General features: G+C 45.2%; 1 protein-coding gene across 5 annotated transcripts in view; it reads left to right on the top strand.

Moving 5' to 3' along the window:
- The first annotated feature begins 5,741 nt into the window (after window positions 1–5,741).
- SOAT1 (sterol O-acyltransferase 1) overlaps window positions 5,742–14,705 on the top strand; it is a 63,275-nt gene continuing 54,311 nt past the window's right edge. For 2 of the 5 annotated variants that reach the window (XM_003893454.4, XM_003893456.4), the window contains exon 1: window positions 5,842–5,971. The gene's annotated coding sequence lies outside the window, so the exon portion shown is untranslated. Of the gene's footprint in view, window positions 5,972–6,025; window positions 6,430–6,629; window positions 6,727–14,705 lie in introns of those variants that run through there. The other 3 variants (XM_021930095.2, XM_009192476.3, XM_009192482.4) reach the window with 3 other exon arrangements.

Genomic DNA, 14,705 nt, shown 5'->3' with positions numbered 1-14,705 from the left:
TTTTGGGAGGCCGAGGCAGGCAGATCACCTGAGGTCAGGAGTTCAAGACTAGCCTGACCAACATGGAGAAACCCTGTCTCTACTAAAAATACAAAATTAGCCAGGTGTGGTGGCGCATGCCTGTAATCCCAGCTACTTGGGAGGCTGAGGCAGGAGAATTGCTTGAACCTGGGAGGCAGAAGTTGCAGTGAGCCGAGATTGCGCCACTGCACTCCAGCCTGGGCAACAAGAGCAAAACTCCATCTCAAAAATAAAATAAAATAAATTAGTCAGTCATGGTGGTGGGTGCTTGTGGTCTCAACCACTTGAGAGGCTGAGATGGGAGGATTGCTTGAGTCTGGGAGGCAGAGGTTGCAATGAGTCCAGATTTGCACCCTTGCCTGGGTGACAGTGAGGCCCTGTCCACACCCCACCCCATCAAAAAAAAAAAAAAAAAAAGAGAGTATGGCTCAGAACGTCTCAACATGGTCTACAAACTTTTTAAGTCCTGACACTGGCTTTACTCCTGGCCCCTTTAACGATACTTATGACTTCCTTCATGTCTCCTGGATGGTTCTGTCTCCTTATTGCCTTGTGGCCTTTGACCTTGATTTTTTTTTCCTTTGTTTGGAATGTTCCTCCTCCCTACCCTGACAAAAAAACTCCTCTACTGGTTCAGAAAACTGGGCTCAGTTAGCCTTCCTCCATTCTCTCTTCCCTCTCCTCCAACTGCCAGCTGTGATAATCATTAACCTGCTCCCACTGTATTCAGAAGATCATAACATAAACAATAATAACAGCGGTTAGGCAGGCCTCGTGGCTCACACCTTTAATCACAGCTAGTTAGAAGGCTGCTGCAGGAGGACAGTTTGAGTCCAGAAGTTTGAGGCTGCAGTGAGCTACAATCATGCCATTGCACTCCAACCTGTGTGATGGAGCAAGAAACCTGTCTCCAAAACTAAGAATAAAAATAAAATAACATTAACTATTAAAACTGGTTGAGCACTTCTATATACCAGCGTCTATATGTGAAGCTTTGCCGGGCGCGGTGGCTCACACCTGTAACCCCAGCATTTTGGGAGGCCGAGGTGGGTGGATCACAAGGTCTGGAGATCCAGACTATGGTGAAACCCCATCTCTACTAAAAATACAAAAAAAAATTAGCCGGGCGTGGTGGCGGGCGCCTGTAGTCCCAGCTACACGGGAGGCTGAGGCAGGAGAATGGCGTGAACCCGGGAGGCGGAGCTTGCAGTGAGTGGAGATCGCCTCACCGCACTCCAGCCTGGGCGACAGAGCAAGACTCCATCTCAAAATAAATAAATAAAAAAATAAAATTAAAAAAATAAATAAATAAAATATATGTGAAGCTTTGAAGGCATTAACCCATTTAATCCACACAATGACCGTGTTGTGTAGACACTTTTTTTTTTTTTTTGAGACAGAGTCTCCCTCTGTTGCCCAGGCTGGAGTGTAGTGATATAATCTCCGCTCAATGCAACCTCCACCTCCTGGGTTCTGGGTTCAAGCGATTCTCCTGCCTCAGCCTCCCGAGTAGCTGGGATTATAGATGCCTGCCACCACACCCAGCTAATTTTTTGTATTTTTAGTAGACATGGGGGTTTCGCCATGTTGGCCAGGCTGGTCTCGAACTCATGACCTAAAGTGATCTGCCCACCTTGGCCTCCCAAAGTGCTGGGATTACAGGCGTGAGCCACTGTGCCTGGCTAATAAACAATTTTTTTTTTTAACATCTTTTTTTTTTCTTTTTGAGAGGGAGTCTTGCTCTGTCGCCCAGGCTGGAGTGCAGTGGTGCGATCTCGGCTCACTGCAACCTCCGCCTCCCAGGTTCAAGAGATTCTCCTGCCTCAGCTTCCCAAGTAGCTAGGATTACAGGCGTCCGCCACCACACCTGGCTATTTTTTTGTATTTTTAGTAGAGACAGGTTGTCACCATGTTGGCCAAGCTGGTCTCGAACTCCTGACCTCAGGTGATCCGCTCACCTTGGCCTCCCAAAGTGTTGGGATTACAGGCATTAGCTACCGTGCCTGGCCTTTAACATCCTTTTATTGTAACACTTATCTCATTGTTTTGAAATGGCTTATACTTATTAGTGTCCTATTTTTTTTTTTAATATGATGAAGTCAACACTTGCATTTAACCAAATCTTGATTCCCAAGGATTGTGTAATGTGAGATTTTCAGTGCAGTGGTGGGAGAGGCTTGGAGTCTGAGCAGAGGCTTTGGAGTCACTCCAATCATATATCATCTTTGCCCTTGCACTAAATGGTATCACCATCTTCTCAATTGCTTAAGGAAACAACCTGGGATTCATCTTGTTTACTACCTTTCTTCACACCTGCACCTCAGGAAAATATCCTGAAATCTTTCAATTTCTATTTCCACACCAACCAGCCTAGTCCACGTACCACCATATACCCCATGAACTTGCCCAATAACTTTGTATTGTTCTTCAGCTCCTTTTGTTCCATTTCTGCTCCCTTCAAGTCATTCTCTATAAAATAGTTTGATTAAAAAAAAAATAAACCAATGGCTGGGCACAGTGGCTCATGCCTATAATCCCAGCAGTTCAGGAGGCTGAAGCGGGAGGATCACTTGAGCCCAGGAGTTCAGGACCAGCCTGGGCAATACAACGAAACCCGTCTCTACAAAAATACAAAAATTAGTCTGGTGTGGTGGCGCCTGCCTGTAGTCCCAGCTACTTGGGAGGCTGACTTGGGAGGATGACTTAGTGAGCCTGGGGAAGTAGAGGATGCAGTGAGCCCTGATTGCACCACTGCATTCCAGCCTGGGCAACAGAGTGAGACCCCATCTCAAAACAACAAAAACCCAAACCCTTCATTATCTTGCCTTGCACTTAACAGACAAATCCAAACAACGTGATTAGGTTCCTGCTTAATGCTCTAAATTCAACTTCAAACCCCTACTTAACATGCTGAAGCCTCCTGGCCTGTTCCTCAAACAGCCACGCTTCAGCATTAGCCACAGTTCAGCATCGGGGCCTTCACACCCATTATCCTCTGTCTAGAATGTTCTTCCTCCCCATGGTTGGCTTGGCTGGCTCCCTCTTGTCATTTAGGTCTTAGCTCCTAAATTGTCTCCTCAGAAAGTCCTGCCCTGACCATTTTGTTTTGTTTTCTGCTCAATACTTATCACTGCCAGTGATTAGCTCATCTATTCGTTTTATTATTTATGTTCTCCATTAGAAACACAATCTTTTGTTGTTTGAAACAGAATCCCACTCCGTCGACCAGGCTGCAGTGCAGTGGTCTGATTTTTTGGCTCACTGCATCCTCCCTCCCTCACCCCCCACCCCCCACCCCCCACCACAGGCAATCCTCCCACCTCAGCATCCCGAGTAGCTGGGACCATAGGGGCCTGCCACAATTCCCAGCAAATTTTGTTGTCGTTGTTGTTGTTTTTAAATTCTGTAGAGAGGGAGTTTCACTATGCTGCTCAGGCTGGTCTTGTACTCCTGGCCTCAAAGTGATCCTCCTGCCTCAGTCTCCCAAAGTGCTGGGATTATAGGCTTGAGCCACCTGTTTGTTTCCTTTCATACCTAGTCCTGCAGAACATAAGCCTCTAAGTGCAGGGGTTTCTTCTGTTTATTCACTGTTGTATTTCTAGCACCAAGAATACTATCAATATTTTTTGAATGAATGAATCAAACAGTGAAAAAGCTTGCCGGGCGCGGTGGCTCACGCCTGTAATCCCAGCACTTTGGGAGGCCGAGGCGGGCGGATCACAAGGTCAGGAGATCGAGACCACAGTGAAACCCCGTCTCTACTAAAAATACAAAAAATTAGCGGGGCGCGGTGGTGGGCGCCTGTAGTCCCAGCTACTCAGGAGGCTGAGGCAGGAGAATGGCGTGAACCCGGGAGGTGGAGCTTGCAGTGAGCCGAGATCGCGCCACTGCACTCCAGCCTGGGCGACAGCGAGAGACTCCGCATAAAAAAAAAAAAAAAAAGAAAAAAAAAAAAAGAAAAAGCGGGTCATCTTGGTGTGTATAAAAGGTAGCGAACAGAATCCCAACAGAAATGAGTCCCTATGTTCCTACTGCTCTATAACTAGTGGGAGTGGGGAGGGGAAGCAGCTGGGGTCTAACAGACCCTGTCACCAACTAGTTGGCACACGTGGCAATCACAGTTGTAGAAGAGGCCAAATGGAGCAGTTCTGCCAATGACAGCCAGTACTAAACTCGACTGGACACTGAGGGCCAGTTCTGCTTTGAGTGAACAGTGCAGCCTGCTGGGTGGCCAAGGGAACGTGTACAAATCCACTTTGTTTAAAGGACCACAGAAGTAGTCAGTTCTGTTAAACCTCATCTATTTCTTCGGGGATTTTTGTCCTGGGGAGGAGTGGGGAAGAAGCAATTAGTCAGGCCAGGCTAGCCGGTATTAGTTTGCGGCTGCGAGTGCAACTCTTCAGTCTCTGCTCTTCTCATCATTGCCTTTTCACCTACCTTTACCCTAAATTCACCTACACCTCTGCCTTCACAAAATCCAAGCGATTAACTATTGTATTTAATCTCTGTCCCAAATCTCTCTGCATCATTCTTCTTTTGATTATGAAGTCACGAGGGCCCTTTATTTAATGTTTAAAAATTTTTTTATTTTTGAGACGGAGTCTTGCTCTGTCGCCCAGGCTGGATGGAGTGCAGCCGCACGATCTTGGCTCACTGCAACCTCCACCTCCCGGGTTCAAGCGATTCTCCTGCCTCAGCCTCCCAAGTAGCTGGGACTACAGGCGCCCACCACCACGCCCGGCTAATTTTTTTTGTATTTTTAGTAGAGACGGGGTTTCACCGTGTTAGCCAGGATGGTCTCGATCTCCTGACCTCGTGATCCGCCCGCCTTGGCCTCCCAAAGTGTTGGGATTACAGGTGTGAGCCACCGTGCCCGGCCCTATTTATTTTGTTTTTAAAACTTTTTTTGAGAAGGAGTTTTGCTCTTATTGCCCAGGCTGGAGTGCAATGGCATAATCTAGGCTCACTGCAACCTCCGATTTCCGGGTTCAAGCAATCCTCCTGCCTCAGCTTCCCGAATAGCTGGGATTACAGGCGCGCGCCACGACGCCCGGTAATTTTTTGTATTTAGTAGAGATGGGGTTTCACCATGTTGGTCAGGCTGGTCTCGAACTCCTAACCTCAGGTGACCCAGCCACCTCAGCCTCCCAAAGTGTTGGGATTACAGGAGTGAGTCACCGCGCCCGGCCTCAAGGGCCCTTAAATATTACTTAGTTGTCCCATTATTTGGTGTGTTTTATTATTTGGTGCAGGTTTTGTCCCCTTACCTAGTTTGAATGTTGCTGAAGGACGCTGCTTTTCAAAGCCTAAGGAATCTCCTGATAAAGCACGAATCTTGGTGTGTAGATAAGTCAGCGATTCTTGCTTCTGGCTAGTTCTACGTTGTTCCTGGATGGTGAGTTCAAACTGCAATGATCCACAGCTCCAGAAGTGGCTTATTCCAGTCGGCCTAGGAGCCAAACGACCCCGCAGCTCCATGCTACCACGCAGGATGCCGTTTCGGACTTGCAGGGAGTTGTCGCAGTCCGGTTTTGGCTTCACCTTCTACAGCTAGGGTGGAAGTGTCAAGCAAGATGTTGTCGCTGGTGTCATGATGTCCAGGTGAGAAGCTTACCTGGCAGGCTGCCAGGGCCAGCTAAGAGCGCTGGCGCCGGGAACCCGCGCGCCCGGGAAGGGGCGGGGAGGTGGGCGGAGCCTGGCAACCTCGGGACCACCAATAGGATGCTCAGCCGGAGCTGGCCCTGCGCGTGACGCAGCGGAGCTCGGAGGCAGGGGGCGTAGGGGCCGGGCTGTCCGGCGCTTTATCTTTCTCTGCCGCCCAGCAGGCGACGTTGCGGGCGCTGGGCGCCAGGAGAGGTTCCCGGAGCCGACCTTCCGGCTGGCCGCTCTGTGACTGCTTCCCGGCTCTGCCCTCTTGGCTGAAGTCCCCGCTGCCGGGCGCGGGCCTCAGGTAACGGTGGTGCTCCCGCGCCGCTCCTCGCTTCCCGCTTGGGTCCACCGGCCTCAGCCCGCGGGGAAGCGGTGGCGGCAGCAGCTCCGACTCGGCCTTGTCCTGGGCTGTGCTGGGGCGAAGGCGAGACTCGGCGAGTGCAGGGGAGTTGGGGAGGAGAGGGCGGGAAAGTTACCGTCAGGCGCCCGGGTCACGGGAAGCCTTTTAAACCCTGCACGCTGGTTTGGTATTCCCGAAATCTCGAGGCATCTCTCAAGTCGGTAGTAAAGAAAGTTAGGAATTGGAAGACGTTTTATTCTTTAAAAAGCGAAACCAAAAATGCACTCAGGAAGTCAGCTTTTTAATGATTTAGAGAAAATGTGTGAAGAGAAGGATGGCATTAGCAAGACATGAAAATCTGTATGGGCACCAGAACCTTTAATCAAGCTCATGTTTTATTTTAAAATATTAGGATGTAGGTAAGTTTCTGTTTTCCCTAAGTGTTAATGGCCATGTAATTTAAATAATATGTATATTGAACGACGATCTCTAAGTGAGAAACAACTATATAAACTTTATTCTCTGTATTTATATATAGGTTAAGTTCGTTGGTCACTTATTTTTGTTTGTTTGAGACCGAGTCTCGCTCTGTCGCCAGACTAGAGTGCAGTGGCGCAATCTCGGCTTACTGCAACCTCCGCTTCCCGGGTTCAAGCGATTCTCCTGCCTCAGCCTCCCGAGTAGCTGGGATTACAGGCGTGCGCCACCACGCCCAGGTAATTTTTGTAGTTTTAGTAGAGACGGGGGTTCACCATATTGGACCAGGCTGGTCTCGAACTCCTGACCTCAAGTGATCCGCCCGCTTCGGCCTCCCAAAGTGCTGGAATTACAGGCGTGAGCCACCGCACCTGGCCTGTTGGTCACTTTTTAATGTTTAAGTGACTGCCACCTATTTAAACTTTTTTTTTTTTTCCAGCGTACTTGGTTTCCTCTTCCTTGAAGTAGAATTCAATTTGAAGCTTTTTGTGTGTGTGTGTGTGTGTGTGCTTTTTAAAAGTTGGGCGGTGTCAGTGAATGACTTGTTAAGGAAGTCTGTGTGTTGTCTGGGTGTGAGAATCGGTTTTGGAAGGAGCTCTGTGGCATTGAATTGTCGTTTAGAAATGCACGTGTTTTAGTGAATCATGTGCTAAGAACCCCTCTGAGGTTTCGCAATCTTTTAGGATAAAGACCTACTGAGTGAGCACACTCTTTCTATCTCTGGTTCATTTGGCCCACTTTCCTTCTGGCTTTCCAGGTTCATGCCACACTGGCTTTATTTTTGTTACTGGAAAGCTACATTTTCTTTCCTATCTCCTGGCTTTTGGGAGTTTCCTCCACCTCTAATGCTATATTCTCTCCCTCCCTCCAACTCTTATACCTGCCTCATATATCAGCCCACATATCGCTTCCTCTGGAAATCACCCCATCCCCATTAAGCCCTCCACGAACTCTTTATTCTCCTTAGCAGAAGTTGATCATTAATTGTAATGAATTAGTTGCTTTGTTCCTCTGCTAGTACATTTCATGAAGGCTGGTTTAGCCTATCTGTTAATTCTCAGGGTTGGCCCAATGAAAGAATGAGTAAGTTGGTAGACAGAGGAAGGAACTTTTGAATGAGAAATATAGTGATCCCCGCTTAGCCGCTTTCTGTAGTGTCAGCTACCTAAGGTGGGAAACAAGAGTACAATAAGACATTCCGAGAGAGACCAAGTGAATTTTAATACAATATATTGTTAATCTCTTACTATGCCTAACTTATTGAAACTTTGCCTCCCAGGTTCAAATGATTCTCATGCCCTAGCCTCCCAAGTAGCTGGGATTACAGGCGTGTCCCACTATGCTCGGCTAATTTTTTTTTTTTTTTAAGATGGAGTTTGGCTCTTTGTTGCCCAGGCTGGAGTGCAATGGCAGGATCTCGGCTCACCGCAACCTCCGCCTCCTGGGTTTAGGCAATTCTCCTGCCTCAGCCTCCTGAGTAGCTGTGATTACAAGTGCCTGCCACCACACGTGGCTAATTTTTTTTTCTTTTCTTTTCTTTTTTTTTTTTAATTGGTAAAGACTGGTCATATCTTACTGATCAGGCTGGTCTTGAACTTCCGACCTCAGGTGATCCCCGGCTCAGCCTCCCAAAATTCTGGGGTTACAGGCATGAGCCACCGCGCCCAGCTCCCCTGGCTAATTTTTGTATTTTTAGTAGAGACTGGGAGGGTTTCACTGTGTTGGGCAGACTGGTCTCAAACTCCTGACCTCAGGTGATCTGTCTGCCTCGGCCTCCCAAAGTGCTGGGAATACAGGCATGAGCCACTTTGCCTAGCCTGTAGATGAAACTTTATAATAGGTATGTGTAGGAAAAAACAACGTGTATTGGATTCACTGTTATCCACCGTTCTAGGCATCCACTGGGAGTCTTGGACCGTATCCCCCATGGATATGGGAGAACTACTGTATTAACCAGGGAAGAGTCCCTTTTTCCTATGGAAAAAAAAATGGAGAAAGTTTTTAACAAAGACTAGCTAAATTCATTTTTTTAAGAGGATGGCTTTGTTTTGCTTTTTTTTTTTTTTTTTTTTTTTGCCACATTGGTTAAGAGATTATACTAACCATACAGATGTAAATGAGAATTTGTTCCTGTTCTTTAGTTCTGCTAATTACTTAATGACCCAGTTCTGTGACATGTAAAAGTTGTAGCGCTGTGTTAGGGCAAACCTTTGGGTGCCAGAGGGAAAGTTTTTTTGTTCTGATAGAATTGTAAATTCTATCCACAGTTGTGTCGCTTTTCCCCCACTGAATCTAAGGGTGATGTGGCAAAGTTCTTCACCTGGAGTGGACACTCAGTATTTGTGATTCAGATTTATGGGCTCTTTTGAAAGCTTTATTAATGGGAACACTGAGCAGGCTAAAGTTGACATGTCTTTCCAAGTTCATTTGTTTCTCAAATTAATTCTTTTTGTTTTGCTTTCTTAAGATAAGTTAGATGCTTATCACACTGTATGATAATGTAATTGCGTGCACAGATTAGATTCTTAAGAAATTCTTATTCAATCAGTGTGTTGTATAAATAGCTGTCTACTTAGCTTTATGTTACCTGTGACTTTGAATAAGTTTGTTAGCATTTCTGAATCTCCTGCATCTTTAAAAATGGACATGTTAAATGAGATATGTGCTACACCTCCTGCTCTCAGCACTTTGTTACCTGCTTCCTAAACATTAGCGATTCCTTCACTGCTAGACCTCTTGAGAGACTAGTCTTATGATCGCTGTTTTCACTTCCTCAACTTACTTGCAGCATACTCCACTATATTTCTTTGTCCTTCCTCCTAAAACTGTGCATGTAATCAAATCGTGGCTATGCATGTCCCCCAATTGTGAAATATCCCATGTCCTGTCCTCCTCTTCTTTCCTTTCCTTTTCTTTTCTTTTTTTTTTTTGAGATGGAGTCTAGCTCTGTCACCCAGGCTGGAGTGCAGTGGCATGATCTCGGCTGACTGCAACCTCCGCCTCCTGGGTTCAAGCAATTCTCTGCCTTGGCCTCCCGAGTGGCTGGGATTACAGGCACCCGCCGCCACCGCCCCTGGCTAATTTTTCGGATTTTTAGTAGAGACGGAGTTTCATCATCTTGGCCAGGCTGGTCTAGAACTCCTGACCTCGTTATCCACCCACGTCGGCCTCCCAAAGTGCTAGAATTACAAGCGTGAGCCAGTGCGCTTGTTTAAGAAACAGTGGAAGGCCAAAGTAATGAGTAGAGAAAATGAGAGAGCCAAGATCATGCCGCTGCACTCCAGCCTGGGCAACATAGGGTGACTCCGTCTCAAAAAAAAAAAAAAAAAGCCGGGTGCGATGGCTCACGCCTGTAATTCCAGCACTTTGGGAGGCCGAGGCAGGTGGATCACCTGAGGTTGGGAGTTCAAGACCAACCTGACCAACATGGAGAAACGCCGTCTCTACTAAAAATACAAAATTAGCTGGGTGTGGTGGCCTGTAACCCCAGCTGCTCTGGAGACTGATGCAGGTGAATCGCTTGAACCCAGGAGGTGGAGGTTGCAGTGAGCTGAGATCGTGCCATTGTACTCCAGTCTGGCCAACAAGAGCAAAACTCCATCTTAAAAAAAAAAAAAAATTGATGGTATTTAAGGAGTTGGTGTTGAGTGGCAGGTAATGCAGGAGTTACTAGATCATGGTAAGGACTTATGATGTTTGAAGGGGTTTGAGTTGTGAAGTGACTTGATCTAACTTATCTTGAGTGCAATGGCGCGATCGAGGTTCACTGCAACCTCTGCCTCCAAGTTAAAGCGATTCTTCTGCCTCAGCCTCCCGAGTAGCTGGGACTACAGGTGCCTGCCACCACGCCTGGCTAATTTTTTGTGTTTTTAGCAGAGACGAGCTTTCACTGTGCTAGGCTAGCCAGGATGGTCTCCATCTCCTGACCTTGTGATCTGCCCACCTCAGCCTCCCAAAGTGCTGGGATTATAGGTGTGAACCACCATGCCCAGCCCTGTTTTAGCTTTTGATGTAAGGTTTCCTCTAAAGTAGCTTGATGGTTCCTCATCTTATTACCAAGGACCCTCTTTTTATATTTCTTTTTTTGGAGACAAGGTCTCACTCTGTTGTCCGGGCTGGAGTATGGTGGTACAACTTGTGCTCACTGCAACCTTTGCCTCCTGGGTTCAAGCAATTTTCCTGCCTCAGCCTCCTGAGTAGATGGGATTACAGGTGCTTGCCGCCACGCCTGGCTAAATTTTTTTTTTTTTTTTGTATTTTTAGCCTAGTGTACCTTAAGTATGCCCCAAACACTTAATATTAGCCTACAGTTGGGCAAAGTCATTGAACACAGACTATTTTACAATAAAGCGTTCACTATCTCGTGTAATTTATTGAATACTACACTGACAGTCAAAAGCAGAATAGTTGTATGAGTACTCTAAATATGATTTCCATGGAATGCATGTTGCTTTTGCACCATCATAAAGTTGAAAAACTTTAAGTTGAACCATCATAAGTTAGGGACTGTCTTGTACTTAGAATAATTGGTTACATGTTAACTGATACATTCGCTTTCTCTCTTAATGGCTGCCTGTTGCACTCCAGGTACTCCACACTAGATTTGGGGGAGTCTTACAGAAAATACTATGTAATCCCCATCTTTGAGAACTTAAGCCTAATGTAAGAGACAGAGAGTATTGCTCTCTGATTATAGAACAATGTAACATGTGACAGGATGCGCAGAGTATAGTGGGACCGCAGAGAGGGTAAGATGAGAGGCGGTGGTAAAGGAAACTTCAGAGGGTGTGAGTTGGAGGCAGTCCAGCGATTAGGAGGGCAGGTTGTAGAATCTGATAGTCTTTGTTTTGAATTCTACTTCTGCTGTTGGAGAATTATATGATTCGGGACAAGTTAAATCACTTCCCTAAACTCATGTGTAAAATGAGGATATAATACTTATCTAAGGTTGTAAAGATTAAATGTAATGTAAAAAGTTTAGCAGCACAGTGCCTGGCAGTGCATAATAGGTGCTCATTAAATCAGAACTGTTGGTATTAATTCTATTACTGCTGCAGCCGTGATTCTTTGAAGGCTCGAGTAGGAGTTAGCTAGATAAAAGGGCAGAGGAGAAATAGCTTTCTATAGACAGGGAAGAGTATATGGGACCCCCTGGTGGCCAAAGAATATTTGGGGAGTAACAATAGTATCTGTCTTGATTCTATTGAGATGAAAATAATACATGTAGAACACATAAGCACTAAAAAAATCAGCTGTTAGTATTCTACTTTGAGAAATACTGCATTGTGCTATACTGTTTCATAGGGTTTGGGTAATAAACTTTAATCTGGCATTTATTTTTTAATCATTTTGCTGTCTTTTTTTTTTTTTTTTTTGAGACGGAGTCTTGCTCTATTGCCCAGGCTAGAGTGCAGTAGCGTGATCTCAGCTCACTGCAAGCTCTGCCTCCCTGGTTCATGCCATTCTCCTGCCTCAGCCTCCCAAGTAGCTGGGACTACAGGCGCCCGCCACCACGCCCAGCTAATTTTTTTTTTTGTATTTTTAGTAGAGACGGGGTTTCACCATGTTAGCCAGGATGGTCTCGATCTCCTGACTTCATGATCTGCCCACTTCAGCCTTCCAAAGTGCTGGGACTACAGGCCTGAGCCACCACACCTGGCCTCATTTTGCTGTCTTTTATGCTTTAAACTTTTGCTATATGCTCTTTAAAAGAGTATTTACTTTAAATTCCCCATCATCTGGCCAGAAAAAAAATTCCTGTTATTCCTTGTAAAATTCCTCTCTTACTGAAACATCTTGGTTCGTTTCGCATCTTTCTTTTTCTTCTCTGATTTCTTCTACTTTGAGGCCGTCCCTCAAAGTTTAGTTTTCAGTTCTCACTTCTCTCATCATTTCTGATGAAGAGATAGATGCTCTTGTGGCTTCCTCTGTCACTTTTACACAGAATTGAACCATTGTAAGTTGGGCATCATCTTGTGATTAATTAGCCCTGACTTTTCCCTTCAGTTCCTCTTAATTAGATCTTATGATATCATTTCTACTTGATATATTCATCTGCTATTCCACAATTGTTTCATTTGTTTGATTTCAGAAATAATTAGAAGAAAGCTGATCTAGATTTGTCAGATTTCTACTTTGCCAAGTTGTAATAGCTGAAAAACAACCAAACTCACCATGTACTATATTTCATCCTTTTATACAGAAAAGGATATTTTGATATAAAAATTAGGAAAGACTGTAGTCTCAGAAATGATATGTAGCTTTAGAATAATGTAATGAGTATTTCACAGTTGTTTTCTTCTTGCTTTAGACTCTTGAAAACTTTATCACTTAGTGAAACACTGCTTTACTTTTTATTTAAAATTGTTCTTTTTGGCCGGGTACGGTGGCTCATGCCTATAATCCCAGCACTTTGGGAGGCCGAGGCAGGCGGATCATTTGAGGTCAGAAGTTCACGACCAGCCTGACCAACATGGGGAAACCCTGTCTCTACTAAAATACTAAAATTAGCCACGTGTGGTGGCAGGCGCCTGTAATCACAGCTGCTCGGGAGGCTGAGGCAGGAGAATCGCCTGAACCCAGGAGGCGAAGGTTGCAGTGAGCCGAGATCGCGCCACTGTACTCCAGCCTGGGCAAAGCGATACTCGTTCTCAACAAATAAATACATAAATAATTGTTTCTCGAGATGTGGTCTTGCTATGTTGCCCACGCCAGACTCAAAACTCCTGGGTTCAAGTGATCCTCCCTCCTCAGCCTCCCAAGTAGCTGGGACTACGGCTGCTTGGCACCATGCTAGTGAAACACATGGCTTTAGAGTAAACCTTGTACTTGTCTTGATATTGATCTTTGTGACTTTGATCATGATTTTTAGTGCTTAAAGTGTCTCACCACTGCCTTCCTGAAAAGTTTCTAATTTCTCAGGCCTTTATAGTTTGACTCCTGTCCTCCTTTCTAGTCTTTTCCCTCATCACATTTCTCTGTTACCAACTTTTTTCCCCCAGTAGTTAGTGGTCTTTGTAGTTTGGATCCAACTAATGCCAGTTCAAGTCTGGCTCTGTCGTTAGCTGTGTGGTCTTGGGCAAGTTGCTGTAATGAGAAGAAAAGGAGACTCTAGTACCTGGGGCTCTGGTGTGTGTTCCTATGGATTCAACGTGTTCAACTGCAGGTGTATTCCTGGTACATGGGTGGAGGACACTGCCAGTAACTACTTTAAATGATTGTTTTCTCATGTGAAAACTGAGGGTAATTTTTTTTTTTTTTTTTTCAGAATTGTTATGAAGATCAAATGAGAAAACTTAAAGCACCTGGCAGGGTCCTTGCACTTTGTAGATACTTAAAAATTTGTTTTTGTTGTAGTTCAGTTCAGTCATGGTTCCCTGAACAGGGCTTATAAGGGCCTTGTTTTAATCCTTTCTTGCACATGGAATGCACAGTTCTCATTCTTCAAGACTGTGTCTCAAATACCTTCTTTTCTGTGAAACCTTTACATCTTCTGCTGATCTCTGCTGTCTCTGAACTTAAGGTATTGTTTTTACCATTGACTTTGTTATTAAATCATACTCCACCTTGTGGCATCTTTGTAGTTACCTGTTACTATTTAATCTTTTTTTTTTTTTTTTTTTTTTTTTTTTACATAATGCTTTCTTCAACTAAATTGTTCTTTAAAAGTGGGGTCTATGTTTAAACCAGTGAAATTATTTTATAGGACCTGATTTCTTCAAATTTGTTATCTTGAGTATCTTGTACACAGAAAATGCTTTGAAGTGATTAATGCAAAAGGAAGAGAATATATCATCACATTTCACCTATCCTAAATATAGTGGTATTGTGAAGTTCACATAAGCCAGATGCTTAGTTCAAAGCTGATATGGTTTGCCTCTGTGTCCCCACACGAATCTCATCTCTAACTGTAATTGCCACGTGTCAAGGGAGGGACCTGATGGGAGGTGGTTGGATCATGGGGGCAGTTTCCCCCATGCTGTTCTCATGGTAATGAGGGAGTTCTCGTGAGAGCTGATGGTTTTAAATGTGGCACTTCCTTGCCCTGTCTGTCCTGCTGCCACGTAAGACATGCCTTGCCTCCCCTTGGTCTTCTGCCATGATTGTAAGTTTCCTGAGGCCTTTCCAGCCATGCGGAACTGTGAGACAGTTAAACCTCTTTCCTTTATAAATTACCCAGTCTCAGGTAGTGTCTTTATAGCAGTGTGAAAATGGACTA

This window comes from Papio anubis, chromosome 1 (genome assembly GCF_008728515.1).
Source record: "Papio anubis isolate 15944 chromosome 1, Panubis1.0, whole genome shotgun sequence".
In the NCBI taxonomy this organism is placed as follows: Eukaryota; Metazoa; Chordata; class Mammalia; order Primates; family Cercopithecidae; genus Papio; species Papio anubis.
Note: the sequence above shows the minus strand (reverse complement) of the source record. Positions and strands in the feature narration are given on the sequence as shown.